Source organism: Aethalodelphis obliquidens, unplaced genomic scaffold (assembly GCF_003676395.1).
Source record: "Aethalodelphis obliquidens isolate GAN/ISIS:26980383/991018 unplaced genomic scaffold, ASM367639v1 scaffold10, whole genome shotgun sequence".
Lineage (NCBI taxonomy): Eukaryota > Metazoa > Chordata > Mammalia > Artiodactyla > Delphinidae > Aethalodelphis > Aethalodelphis obliquidens.
The window spans coordinates 33,876,431-33,891,980 of NW_020837954.1; positions in this window are offsets into that span (position 1 = coordinate 33,876,431).

Sequence of the window (15,550 nt, forward strand, 5' to 3'; positions counted from 1 at the left end):
GAATTCAGCACCACCAAACCAGCTTTACAACAAATGCTAAAGGAACTTCTATAGGCAAGAAACACAAGTGAAGGAAAAGCCCTACAGTAACAAATGCAAAACAATTAAGAAAATGGTAATAGGAACATACATATCAATAATTACCTTAAATGTAAATGGATTAAATGCTCCAAACAAAAGACATAGACTGGCTGAATGGATACAAAAACAAGACCTGTATATATGCTGTCTACAAGAGACCCACTTCAGACCTAGTGATACATACAGACTGAAAGTGAGGGGATGGAAAAAGATATTCCGTGCACATGGAAATCAAAAGAAAGCTGGAGTAGCAATTCTCATATCAGATAAAATAGACATTAAAATAAAGACTATTACAAGAGACAAAGAAAGACACTACATAATGATCAAGGGATCGATCCAAGAAGAAGATATAACAATTGTAAATATTTATGCACCCAGCATAGGAGCACCTCAATACATAAGGCAAATTCTAACAACCATAAAATGGGAAATTGACAGTAACGCAATCATAGTAGGGGACTTTAACACCCCACTTTCACCAATGGACAGATCATCCAAAATGAAAATAAATAAGGAAACACAAGCTTTAAATGATACATTAAACAAGATGGACTTAATTGATATTTATAGGATGTTCCATCCAAAAACAACAGAATACACTTTCTTCTCAAGTGTTCATGGAACATTCTCCAGGATAGATCATATCATGGGTCACAAATCAAGCCTTAGTAAATTTAAGAGAATTGAAATCGTATCAAGTATCTTTTCCAACCACAATGCTATGAGACTAGATATCAATTACAGGAAAGTTTCTGTAAAAAATACAAACACATGGAGGCTAAACAATGTACTACTAAATAACCAAGAGATCACTGAAGAAATCAAAGAGGAAATAAAAAAAACCCTAGAAACAAATGACAATGAAAACACGATGACCCAAAACCTATGGGATGCCGCAAAAGCAGTTCTAAGAGGGACGTTTATAGCAATACAATCCTACTTCAAGAAACAAGAAACATCTCAAATAAACAACCTAACCTTACACCTAAAGCAATTAGAGAAAGAAGATCAAAAAACCTCAAAGTTAGCAGAAGGAAAGAAATCATAAAGATCAGATCAGAAATAAATGAAAAAGAAGTGAAGGACAGAATAGCAAAGATCAATAAACCTAAAAGCTTGTTCTTTGAGAAGATAAACAAAATTGATAAACCAGTAGCAATACTCATCAAGAAAAAAGGGAGAAGACTCAAATCAACAGAATTAGAAATGAAAAAGAAGTAACAACTGACACTGCAGAAATACAAAGAATCATGTGGGATTACTACTACACGCAACTGTATGCCAATAAAATGGACAACCTGGAACAAATGGACAAATTCTTAGAAAAGCGCAACCTTCCAAGACTGAACCAGGAAGAAAGAGAAAATATAAGGAGACCAACCACAAGCACTGAAATTGAAACTGTGATTAAAAATCTTCCAACAAACAAAGGCCCAGGACCAGATGGCTTCACAGGTGAATTCTATCAAACATTTAGAGAAGAGCTAACACTTATCCTTCTCAAACTCTTTGAAAATATAGCAGAGGGAGGAACACTCCCAAACTCATTCTACGAGGCCACCATTACCCTGATACCAAAACCAGACAAAGATGTCACACAAAAAGAAAACTGCAAGCCAATATCACTGATGAACATAGATGCAAAAATCCTCAACAAAATACTAGCAAACAGAATCCAACAGCACATTAAAATATCATACACCATGATCAGGTGGGGTTTATTCCAGGAATGCAAGGATTCTTCAATATACGCACAAAATCAATGTGATACACCACATTAACAAATCGAAGGATGAAAACCATATGATCACCTCAATAGATGCAGAAAAAGCTTTAGACAAAATTTAACACCCATTTATGATAAAAACTCTCCAGAAAGTGGGCATAGAGGGAACTTACCTCAACATAATAAAGGTCATATATGACAAACCCACAGCCAACATCATTCTCAATGGTGAAAAATTGAAACCATTTCCTCTAAGATCAGGAACAAGACAAGGTTGCCCAGTCTCACCACTATTATTCAACATAGTTTTGGAAGTTTTAGCACAGGAGTCAGACAAGAAAAAGAAAGAAAAGGAATCCAAATCGGAAAAGAAGAAGTAAAACTGTCACCGTTTGCATGTGACGTTATACCATACATAGAGGATCCTAAAGATGCTACCAGAAAACTATTAGAGCTAATCAATGAATTTGGTAAAGTAGCAGGATACAAAATTAATGTACAGAAATCTCTTGCATTCCTATACACTAATGAAAAAATTCTGAAAGAATTGAAAAAAATACCTAGGAATAAACTTACCTAAGGAGACAAAAGACCTGTATGCAGAAAACCGTAAAACACTGTTGAAAGAAATTAAAGATGATACAAACAGATGGAGAGATATACCATGTTCTTGGAGTGGAAGAATCAACATTGTGAAAATGACTATACTACCCAAAGCAATCTGCAGATTCAATGCAATCCCTATCAAACTATCACTGGTATTTTTCACAGAACTAGAACAAAAAAATTCACAATTTGTATGGACACAGAAAAGACCCTGAATAGCCACAACAATCTTGAGAACGAAAAATGGAGCTGGAGGAATCAGGCTCCCTGACTTCAGACTATACTACAAAGCTACAGTAATCAAGACAGTATGGTACTGGCACAAAAACAGAAATCTAGATCAATGGAACAGGGTAGAAAGCCCAGAGATAAACCCATGCACATATGGTCACCTTATCTTTGATAAAGGAGGCAAGAATATACAGTGGAGAAAAGACAGCCTCTTCCATAAGTGGTGCTGGGAAAACTGGACAGCTACATGTAAAAGAATGAAATTAGAACATTTCCTAATACCGTACACAAAAATAAACTCAAAATGGATTAAAGAACTAAATGTAAGGCCAGACACCATAAAACTCTTAAAGGAAAACATAGGCAGAACTCTCTATGACATAAATCACAGCAAGATCCTTTTTGACCCACCTCCTAGAGAAATGGAAATTAAAACAAAAATAAACCTAATGGAATTTAAAAACCTTTGCAGAGTAAAGGAAACCATAAACAAGACGTAAAGACACCCCTCAGAATGGGAGAAAATATTTGCAAATGAAGCAACTGACAAATGATTAATCTCCAAAATATACAAGCAGCTCATGCAGCTCCATATCAGAAAAACAAACAACCCAATCCAAAAATGGGCAGAAACCATCAAAAATCTACAAACAATAAATGCTGGAGAGGGTGTGGAGGAAAGGGAACCCTCTTGAACTGTTGGTGGGAACGTAAATTGATACAGTCACTATGGAGGACAGTATGAAGGTTCCTTAAAAAGCTAAAATAGAACTACCATACGACCCAGCAATCCCACTACTGGGCATATACGCTGAGAAAACCATAATTCAAAAAGAGACATAATTCAAAAAGAGACAATGTTCATTGCAGCTCTATTTACAATAGCCAGGACATGGAAGCAACCTAAGTGTCCATCAACAGATGAATGGATAAAGAAGATGTGGCATATATATACAATGGAATATTACTCAACCATAAAAAGAAACGAAATGGAGTTATTTGTAGTGAGGTGGATGGACCTAGAGTCTGTCATACAGAATGAAGTAAGTCAGAAAGAGAAAAACAAATACCAGATGCTAACACGTATATATGGAATTAAAAAAAAAAAAAGTTTATGAAGAACCTAGGAGCAGGACAGGAATAAAGATGCAGATGTAGAGAATGGACTTGAGGACACACTGAGGGGGAAGGGTAATCTGCGACAAAGTGAGAAAGTAGCATGGACTTATATATACTATCAAATGTAAAATGCATAGCTAGTGGGAAGCAGCCACATAGCACAGGGAGGTCAGCTTGGTGCTTTGTGACCACCTAGAGGGGTGGGATAGGGAGGGTGGGAGGTAGACGCCAGAGGGAGGAGATAGGGTGATATATGTATAACTGATTCACTTTGTTATATAGCAGAAAATAATACACCATTGTAAAGCAATTATACTCCAGTAAAGTTGTTTAAAAAATAAAATAAAATAAAGTGCAAGACCTGAAGATTCTCACTGGCTGTAGTTTAGTTTTATGTTCCTGGCACATTGTTCAACTTGGAAAGAAACAAAAGAGGTTACTCAGTGCTCTTGCGATATAGTGCTGAGCTCGAGTTTCTATTGTTTGGGCTATTTACAGTTCTGTAGAAGTGGAGGTGAATTTATATATCTGGTATACAAATAATTTCTGTCTGGTGGAACAGATAATCCCAAAGGTTATAGTATGGCCTTTTGGACATTAACTAGTTTTATATGTAACCCAGCAATCTTATACTAGCATTGTCAAAAATACCCAGTTTCTCAAATGCTCTTTGGACAGGTTTTAAAATCAATTAGAAATTCATAAGGAAAAGAAAAAAGGAAACTTCACTCTGTGACAGACCATGTGAATAGGTTAAACAAACTACAAACTGAAAGAGAATATTTGCAAACTGCATATCCAGCAAAGACTTGTATCTAGAATATATAAAAATAAAAACTCAACACTAAAAATATCCCCCAATAATATCCAATTAGAAAATGGGTCAAAGTCGTGAACAGATATTTCACTGACGATGGTAAATGAGGACATCAAAAGATGTTCACCATCATTAGCTATCAAGGAAATTCCAAATAAAACCACAATGAGATATTACTATACACCTATCAGAATGGTGAAAATAAAAGGTAGTGACAACAGTAAATGCTCGCGAGGAATGCAGAGAAGCTGAATCACTCTTACACTGCTGGGAGAATGTAAAATGTCACAGCCCTCTGGAAAACAGTTTAGTAGTTTTTCAGAGAAGTAAACACACAAATACCTTAAGATGTAGCAATTCTATTCTTGGGCATTTACCCCAGAGAAATGAGAATTTATGTCTAAATGAAAACCTGTACACAAATGTTCACAGGAGCATTATCCAGAATAGCCCCGAAAGTCCTTCAGCGGTTGGATGATTCGACAAACTGTGACACAGCCATACCATGAAATACTACTCAGCAAAAAAAAGAGAAAAACTACCGATACACGTGACAACTTGGATTAATTTCTAGGGAGTTATGCTGAGTGAAAAAAAAAAAAGCCAGTCCTGAAAGGTTACATACAGTATGATTCTGTTTATTTAACATTTAAATGTTAACATTTAACATTCCAATACTTAATACATATTTTTAACATTTTGAACTTTTAACTCCATTTATTTAACATTCCATGTTTTAAATTATTTAACAAATTTAAACATTTATTTAACTTATTTAATATAACATTTTAGAAATGGAGAACATAATAGTGGTTTTCAGGGTTAGGGATCAGGAGGGTGGGTGGGAGACTAGGGAGGTAGGTGTGGGTATAAAAGAAAACAGGAGGGATGCTTCTTACTGTTCTGTATTTTGCTTGTGATGGTGGATACATGAACCTACAGGTGTGATAAAAATTATACAGAACTAAACACACACACGCAAATGAGTACAATAAAGTAAGAAATTCAGAGAATTCCCTGGCTATCCAGGACTCAGCCCTTTCACTGCCAGGGCACCAAGATCCCACAAGCTGCATGGTGCGAACAAAAAACAAAACAAACAAACAAAAACCCCAAAAATACTTAAAAAAAAAATCTGCACAAAATCCATGGATTATATCAGTGTCGATATCCTGGTTGTGATAATTGCATGTGAGAATACAGTTATCTCAACTAACATTTCAGCTAAAATAACAATAAGTGCTCTCTGTGGAAAATATAGAAAATAAAGAAAAAGGAAAAAGAAGAAAAATAAAATAATTCTCAGTTTCATCACTTAAAAAAAAACCCACTATTAAGACTCTAAAGTATATCCTTCTAGCCTCTTTAAAATTTATATTGAAAATATCAGTATTAAAAAACACCAGTATTGGGACTTCCCTGGCGGTCCAGTGGTTAAGACTCTGCACTTCCAATGCAGGGGGCACAGGTTTAATCTCTGGTTGGGGAACTAAGATCCCACATGCTGCTCTGGGCAGCCAAAAAGAAAAAAAAGAAACTGTAAAAAACATCAGTATTAAACTTTATAAGCCAGTGTTTTTGTTTTGTTTTGTTTTTTTAACACCTTTATTGGAATATAATTGCTTCACAATGGTGTGTTAGTTTCTGCTCCACAACAAAGTGAATCAGCTATACATATACATATGTCCCCATATCTCCTCCCTCTTGCATTTTCCTCCCTCCCACCCTCCCCATCCCACCCCTCTAGGTGGTCACAAAGCACCAAGCTGATCTCCCTGTGCTGTGCGGCTGCTTCCCACTAGCTATTTTACTTTTGGTAGTGTCTATATGTCCATGCCACTGTCTCACTTTGTCCCAGCTTACCCTTCCCCCACCCTGTATCCTCAAGTCCATTCTCTAGTAGGTCTGCATCTTTATTCCCATCTTGCCCCTAGGTTCTTCTGATCATTTGTTTTTCTTTTCTTTTCTTTTTTTAGATTCCATATATATGTGTTAGCATAGAGTATTTGTTTTTCTCTTTCTGACTTACTTCCCTCTGTATGACAGTCTGTAGGTCCATCCACCTCACTACAAATAACTCAGTTTCATTCCTTTTTATTAAGCCAGTGTTTTAACTTAATTTACTGTGAGCAGTTTTCCATATGATTATGCAGTCTCCTAAAACATTAGACTGCATATTATCCTCTCATATGGAAAAACCACAATCTATTTACTGAATCCCTTGGTTTGTCTTTTTTAGTCTGTTGTGAGAAATGTTCAACGAGTATGTTTGCAGATAAACCTTTGCCACATCTCTGATTATTTCCCTCAGATAAATTTTTTTTCAAGATAATCTGCTCATTGTCTTTATTCTCAAATACAAATGTGTCTCAAAATATGGAGTCAGGTTCTTTTGGGAACATAGTCATTAGCATGGGAGAGTTATCTTTTTTTTTTTTGGCTGAGCCAGGTCTTAGTTGTGGAACGCAGGATCTTCATTGTGTCACGTGAACTTTTAGTTGCGGCATGCATGCGGGATCTAGTTCCCCGACCAGGGATTGAATCCAGGCTCCCTGCATTGGGAGCGTGGAGTCTTACCCAGTGGACCACCAGGGAAGTCCCTGGGAGAGTTATCTTGATTCTTAGACCAATCTAAGTTCCCTCAGATAATTTTAAGAAGTAGAATTACTGTTCGAAGGGTATAAGCATTTTTAAGGCCTTTGACACATCACTTAAATGCTCTGAAGAAAGTTTGTAGCAAAATACACTCCTATTAACAGTAACTGAAAATATTTATTCCCCAAACCTTCTCAAATAATGAAGAGTATAATTTATTAAAAGTTGATTCCTTTTGATAAAATTTGATAAGAGAAATATAGCAGCTCATTTAAAATTTTCATATTCCTTGAAATATTAGTCCAAATAAAAAATTTTGATATATTAGCCATTAATATTCTTCTTTTGGGAATTGACCTTCCATGTCCTTTATCCATTTTTTTTTGTTTCATTGTGCACTGTATTTTCCTATTGATTTGTAAATGAGCTTTATATATTAAGACTCTTAACCCCATATGCAACATTTTTTACAAATATTTATTTTAATTAAAAAAATTTTAATTAAGCCATTTCTTTGTAGCTTCTTCCTTTTGTTTCAAGCTTATTAAGTCCTTTCTCATCCCAATGGCTGATTAATAGTTATCTTTATCATCCATATTTGTTTTTTATCATTTTATATTTTCACTTTGATTTTACACTTAACTCTTTAATCTACTTGGATTTGGTGTAAATTATAAAGAATAGATCTGACAACTTTTCTTATTGTTAACCATTTGTCTCACCACTATTTTTTGGGTGGCTAAGCATTTCTTCCCAAACTTTAAATCTCAGTTTTCTCAGATACTAAATTCTTGTGTGTTTTGGGATTGCTTTCAAAGATTTCTATTCTGTTCCATTGTTCTGTTTACTGTTGCAATAGTTTCACTTTGTTTTATTGATTGTATTGATGAATTGTATTTATATATTATAATATATAATTATATATATTACAATATATTATATTCTATATCACCTGGAAATGCAAGCCTTCATTTTATTACTGTTCTTTTAAAAGTTTTCCTATTTTCACCATTTATATATATAATATATTCACCAATATATTTGACAGATTTTTTTGCTGACTTGAGCATCCAACTAAACATATATGTAGGTATAACCTATGCTTAGATTTCTTCAACTGCTGTTTGTAATAGGGAACATCTATTGAGTGCTTGTGCCAGGCACTGTTCTCAGTGTTTTGATATGCATCAACTCATTTAATGCTAGCAGTAACCCTATCAGGCGGGTACTCTTTCTGCGTTTTATGGAAGAGAAAATGGAAGCACAGAGAGGTGAAGTAAACTTGCCCAAGGTCACAAAGCCAGCCTGTGGCTCAGCTAGCTGTTGCATATAATACACTCACTAAATCCAGGCAGTTGGCTCCAGAGCTCACTATCTGTCAAACAGTTTAGCAGGGATTCATGTTATCTTGATTTTTTGCTTTAAACTGGAAATACTAGTATAATGGGATAAGCCTTTGAGACACCATGATGCCTAAAACCACTGTTCAAATCAGCTTCGTATGCATATTCTGTAGCAATATATTGTTTCCCTTTAAAGTGATGAAAGGTGGAATTTTCTTTAAATTATAAAAGAGTGCTAAGAGTGCTGAATCTTAACAAAGGAGAAAAGAAGAGGCAGCCAACTATTACCAGAAGGGTCTTGGACTGGGCAAGAGGGAAACAAGGCTTCTAGTCCTTGTTTTGTTGCTAACAAGCTTCCCCCCACCTAAAATATCTTCCTAACTAGTCTGTAACTCTGGCTAAAATTCCACTTTTAGAGATTGATTACTCCAGGTTAACTCTCTAAGACGTAACTAGCTCTAGTGACACAATACTTGTCAGGGTATGGATTATCTATACTGTGGTGTGATTTCACTTGCTCCTAACCAAGAAACGAGCCCCGACATAATAGGAGGTGTTGTGGTCCCACAGGGAGATGGGAATAAAAGGCAATGCTACTCTGGAGGCTGGAAAGAAGGGCGGCTGTGAGAGGAAGGTACACGTGGTGGAAGACCACAGTTGACAAAAGCAGGCAGTTGGAGAATAGCCTCAGGTGACAGAGGGCAGTGAGAGAGGAGTTGGGAGGAGGAAGAGTGTCCCGTGGAGAGAATGTGGGGAGGGCCTCCTCTACTGGAGGTTCTCCCAGGACTGATGCCGGGTGGAGCTGAGCATTCTAAAAGACTTCCTCTGGGGATCAGGGAGGGAGGGAGGGAATGTGAAAAAAGAGTCCACACCCTTGACATTCATCCAGAGGCTCTGAGGTTCATTGGAAAAGATGCATGAGAAGTTATGTCTAAGGGCATGCAAACATACACACAGCACCATAAAAGGAGACAGCTTTTTAGACTTTCTTCAGATCCTCAGGCCTGTGAATTTCTTCAACAAAGTTCTCGGAACATCATGCCTTTAACAACCCTTCCCCCATTTGTCACTGCCTCAGTGGTGCTGACCTTGAATTCCAATATCAGGGAAAAAAGGTGTAGCTCACCTTTTATGTGAATGCTTACTAGCTCACACAGACCCTTTTTCTTTCTTTTTGTTTTATGGGGTTGTGAGTAGAACAATTTTAGTGGTTCTGCTGATTGTCAGAGCAATGAATGCTTACTGTAAAAAATCAATGACATAGAAAATGAAGAAAGTGAGATTCTCTTCTCAACCTACACATTGTAGTGGGTCTCTTCCAGATTTTTCAAAATTGTATCACACTGTTCTGCCATCGGCATTTTTCCTTAGCATAATACTGTGGATACTTCTTTGTGTCAACAGATGTAGCACTCCATCAACTTTATCAATCGTTCCATAGTATTCCACTATATTTGCTGTACCATAATTTATTCAACAAACCCAGCTGATGGACATTTAGGTCATTACAATTTCTTTCTATTATACATTATCCTTGAACTGATTGCTCCCAAAGTATTAATTTCTTAAGAAAATATTTACTAAACCAAATCACACACATATTAAATTTTACTACATATTTTTATATCTCTGGTTCTTGTTTATATCCTTTGCCATGACTTTTGGTCGTGTTCAGCTTTTATCGGGAATCATTTTAAACTTCTCCTATTGTTCCTGATTGCATTTCACATTTGGTAGAACATTTGTTAGGTTAATAGGGACTCAGAAATTCTCAAATTTAGGGGCATCTTTTATTCTTTAGATCTTAAAGAAATCTTTCTAGGAGCATCAGACATCAAGATACTGGAACATGAGAAATATACATGAAAAGACTACCGCAACAGAGGAGTGAAGCTCTATGCGCTCGGTGTTCATTGTCATATAATTAAATCTGCCTTAAGATTGTTTTGGTGCAAATGAGTTAGGGAGACAAGTGTACTTTTTTAGGCTTGATTATCTTGAACCACATGAGAGAATCTGGTTCAGAGCTTCTGAGACCAATGACTGCCCTTCCCCTTTGTGCTGCACACATGGTCTTGGGTGTAATCTCTTCCTGGGTCACTTAGCTGCATTTTCTTCCTCAGTGCCTATTATACATTTAAACCTTGTCAGACTTAATAAATGAGAGCTGGCGAATAGGAGAAGCCCAACCAAGACCACGTGGATGGCACCTGGGCAGATCTATTGGTCACACTCAAAGAGTAGCAGCATAAGGTAAGAGTAAATTAGCACGTGTTATGCTCAGTTCATGGACTGCAGGCTGAGCTGGACTGGACGGAGAATCAGGACATGGTGCCTATTTTAAAATCAATAGGAGAGGGCTTCCAGGAAGATGGCGGAAGAGTAAGACGCAGAAATCACCTTCCTTCCCACAGATACACCAGAAATACATCTACACGTGGAACAAATCCTACAGAACACCTACTGAAGGCTGGCAGAAGACCTCAGACCTCCCAAAAGGCAAGAAACCCCCCACGTACCTGGGTAGGGCAAAAGAAAAAAGAATAAACAGAGACAAAAGAATAGGGATGGGACCTGCACCAGTGGGAGGGAGCTGTGAAGGAGGAAAGGTTTCCACACACTAGGAAGCCCCTTCGCGGGCGGAGACTGCGGGTGTTGGAGGGGAAAAGCTTCGGAGCCGCGGGGGAGAGCAGAGCAACAGGGGTGCGGAGGGCAAAGCGGGGAGATTCCTGCACAGAGGATCGGTGCCGATCGGCACTCACCAGCCTGAGAGGCTTGTCTGCTCACCCGCCGGGGGCGGGCGGGGCTGGGAGTTGTGGCTCGGGCTTCGGTCAGAGCGCAGGGAGAGGACTAGGGTTGGTGGCGAGAACACAGCCTGCAGGGGTTAGTGCGCCACGGATAGCCGGGAGGGAGTCCGGGAAAAAGTCTGGACCTGCCGAAGAGGCAAGAGACTTTTTCTGCCCTCTTTGTTTCCTGGTGCGCAAGGAGAGGGGATTAAGAGCGCCACTTAAAGGAGCTCCAGAGACGGGCGCGAGCCGCGGCTAAAAGCGCAGACCCCAGAGACGGGCATGAGACACTAAGGCTGCTGCTGCTGCCACCAAGAAGCCTGTGTGCGAGCACAGGTCACTATCCACACCCCCCTTCCGGGGAGCCTGTGCAGCCCGCCACTGCCAGGGTCCCGTAATCCAGGGACAACTTCCCAAGGAGAACGCACGGCGCGCCTCAGGCTGGTGTAACGTCACGCTGGCCTCTGCCGCCGCAGGCTTGCCCCGCACTTCATGCCCCTCCCTCCCCCTGGCCTGAGTGAGCCGGAGACCCCGAATCAGGGGCTCCTTTAACCCCGTCCTATCTGAGCGAAGAACAAACGCCTTCCAGCGACATACACGAAGAGGTGGGGCCAAATCCAAAGCTGAGCTCCTGGGAGCTGTGAGAACAAAGAGAAAGGGAAATCTCTACCAGCAGCCTCAGAAGCAGCGGATTAAAGCTCCACAATCAACTTGATGTCTGTGGAATACATGAACAGACAACGAATCATCCCAAATTGAGGAGGTGGACTTTAAGAGCAAGATTTATGCTGTATAGCTTTGCTTCCACCATTTGTCCCAGGGTTCTATCTGTCCGTTTTTTGTTTTTAATTTTCTTCTTCTTTTTTTCTTAATAATTATTTTTTATTTTAATAACTTTATTTTATTTTACGTTATCTTCTTTCCTTTTTTCCTTCCTTCCCTGCTTTCTTTCTTTCTTTCTTTCCTTCTTTCTTACTACTTGTACTAATTCTTTCTTTCTACTTTTTCTCCCTTTTATTCTGAGCCGTGTGGATGAAAGGCTCTTGGTGCTGCAGCCAGGAGTCAGTGCTGTGCCTCTGAGGTGGGAGAGCCAACTTCAGGACACTGGTCTACAAGAGACCTCCCAGCTCCACATAATATCAAACGGCGAAAATCTCCCAGAGATCTCCATCTCAACACCAGCACCCAGCTTCGCTCAACGACCAGCAAGCTACAGTGCTGGACATCCTATGCCAAACAACTAGCAAGGCAGGAACACAACCCCACCCATTAGCAGAGAGGCTACCTAAAATCATAATAAGTCCACAGATACCCCAAACACACCACCAGGCGTGGACCTGCCCACCAGAAAGACAAGATCCAGCCTCATCCACCAGAACACAGGCACTAGTACCCTCCACCAGGAAGCCTACACAACCCACTGAACCAACCTTAGCCACTGCGGACAGACACCAAAAACAACGGGAACTACGAACCTGCAGCCTGCAAAAAGGAGACCCCAAACACAGTAACATAAGCAAAATGAGAAGACAGAAAAACACACAGCAGATGAAGGAGCAAGATAAAAACCCACCAGACCTAACAAATGAAGAGGAAATAGGCAGTCTACCTGAAAAAGAATTCAGAATAATGATAGTAAAGATGATCCAAAATCTTGGAAATGGAATGGACAAAATGCAAGAAACATTTAACAAGGACCTAGAAGAACTAAAGATGAAACAAACAATGATGAACAACACAATAAATGAAATGAAAAATACTCTAGGTGGGATCAATAGCAGAATAACTGAGGCAGAAGAACGGATAAGTGACCTGGAAGATAAAATAGTGGAAATAACTACTACAGAGCAGAATAAAGAAAAAAGAATGAAAAGAACTGAGGACAGTCTCAGAGAACTCTGGGACAACATTAAACGCACCAACATTCGAATTATAGGGGTTCCAGAAGAATAAGAGAAAAAGAAAGGGACTTAGAAGATTTTTGAAGAGATTATAGGTGAAAACTTCCCTAATATGGGAAAGGAAATAGTTAATCAAGTCCAGGAAGCACAGAGAGTCCCATACAGGATGAATCCAAGGAGAAATATGCCAAGACACATATTAATCAAACTGTCAAAAATTAAATACAAAGAAAACATATTAAAAGCAGCAAGGGAAAAATAACACACAAGGGAATCCCCATAAGGTTAACAGCTGATCTTTCAGCAGAAACTCTGCAAGCCAGAAGGGACTGGCAGGACATATTTAAAGTGATGAAGGAGAAAAACCTGCAACCAAGATTACTCTACCCAGCAAGGATCTCATTCAGATTTGATGGAGAAATTAAAACCTTTACAGACAAGCAAAAGCTGAGAGAGTTCAGCACCACCAAACCAGCTTTACAACTGCTAAAAGAACTTCTCTAGGCAAGAGCACAAGAGAAGGAAAAGACCTACAATAACGAACCCAAAACAATTTAGAAAACGGGAATAGGAACATACATATCAATCACTACCTTAAATGTAAATGGACTAAATGCTCCCACCAAAAGACACAGATTGGATGAATGGATACAAAAACAAGACCTATATATTTGCTGTCTACAAGAGACCCACTTCAGACCTAGAGACACATACAGACTGAAAGTAAGGGGATGGAAAAAGATATTTCATGCACATGGAAACCAAAAGAAAGCTGGAGTAGCAATTCTCATATCAGGCAAAATAGACTTTAAAATAAAGACTATTAGAAGAGACAAAGAAGGACACTACATACTGATCAAGGGATCAATCCAAGAAGAAGGTATAACAATTGTAAATATTTATGCACCCAACTTAGGAGCACCTCAATACATAAGGCAAGTACTAACAGCCATAAAAGGGGAAATTGACAGTAACACATTGATAGTAGGGGACTTTAACACCCCACTTTCACCAATGGACAGATCATCCAAAATGAAAATAAATAAGGAAACACAAGCTTTAAATGATACATTAAACAAGATGGACTTAATTGATATTTATAGGACATTCGATCCAAAAACAAAAGAATACACATTCTTCTCAAGTGCTCATGGAACATTCTCCAGGATCGATCATACCTTGGGTCACAAGTCAAGCCTTGGTAAATTTAGAAAATTGAAATTGTTTCAAGTATCTTTTCTGACCACAACACTATGAGACTAGATATCAATTACAGGAAAAGATCTGTAAAAAAATACAAACACATGGAGGCTAAACAATACACTACTTAATAAGGAAGTGATCACTGAAGAAATCAAAGAGAAAATTAAAAAATACCTAGAAACAAATGACCATGGACACACGACGACCCAAAATCTATGGGATCAGCAAAAGCAGTTCTAACATGGAAGTTTATAGCAATACAATCCTACCTTAAGAAACAGGAAACATCTCGAATAAACAACCTAACCTTGCACCTAAAGCAATTAGAGAAAGAAGAACAAAAATACCCCAAAGTTAGCAGAAGGAAAGAAATCATAAAAATCAGATCAGAAATAAATGAAAAAGAAATGAAGGAAATGTTAGGAAAGATCAATAAAACTAATAGCTGGTTCTTTGAGAAGATAAACAAAATTAATAAACCATTAGCCAGACTCATCAAAAAAAAAGGGAGAAGACTCAAATCAATAGAATTAGAAATGAAAAAGGAGAAGTAACAACTGACACTGCAGAAATACAAAAGATCATGAGAGATTATTACAGGTAACTATATGCCAATGAAATGGAAAACCTGGAAGAAATGGACAAATTCTTAGAAATGCACAACCTGCCAAGACTGAATCAGGAAAAAATAGAAAATATGAACAGACCAATCACAAGCACTGAAATTGAAACTGTGATTAAAAATCTTGCAACAAACAAAAGCCCAGGACCAGATGGCTTCACAGATGAATTCTATCAAACATTTAGAGAAGAAATAACACCTATCCTTCTCAAACTCTTCCAAAATATAGCAGAGGGAGGAACACTCCCAAATTCCTTCTACGAGGCCACCATCACCTTGATACCAAAACCAGAGAAGGATGTCACAAGGAAAGAAAACTACAGGCCACTATCACGGATGAACATAGATGCAAAAATCCTCAACAAAATACTAGGAAACAGAATCCAACAGCACATCAAAAGGATCATACACAATGATCAAGTGGGTTTTAATCCAGGAATGCAAGGATTCTTCAATATACGCAAAACAATCAATGTGATAAACCCGTTAACAAATTGAAGGAGAAAAACCATATGAT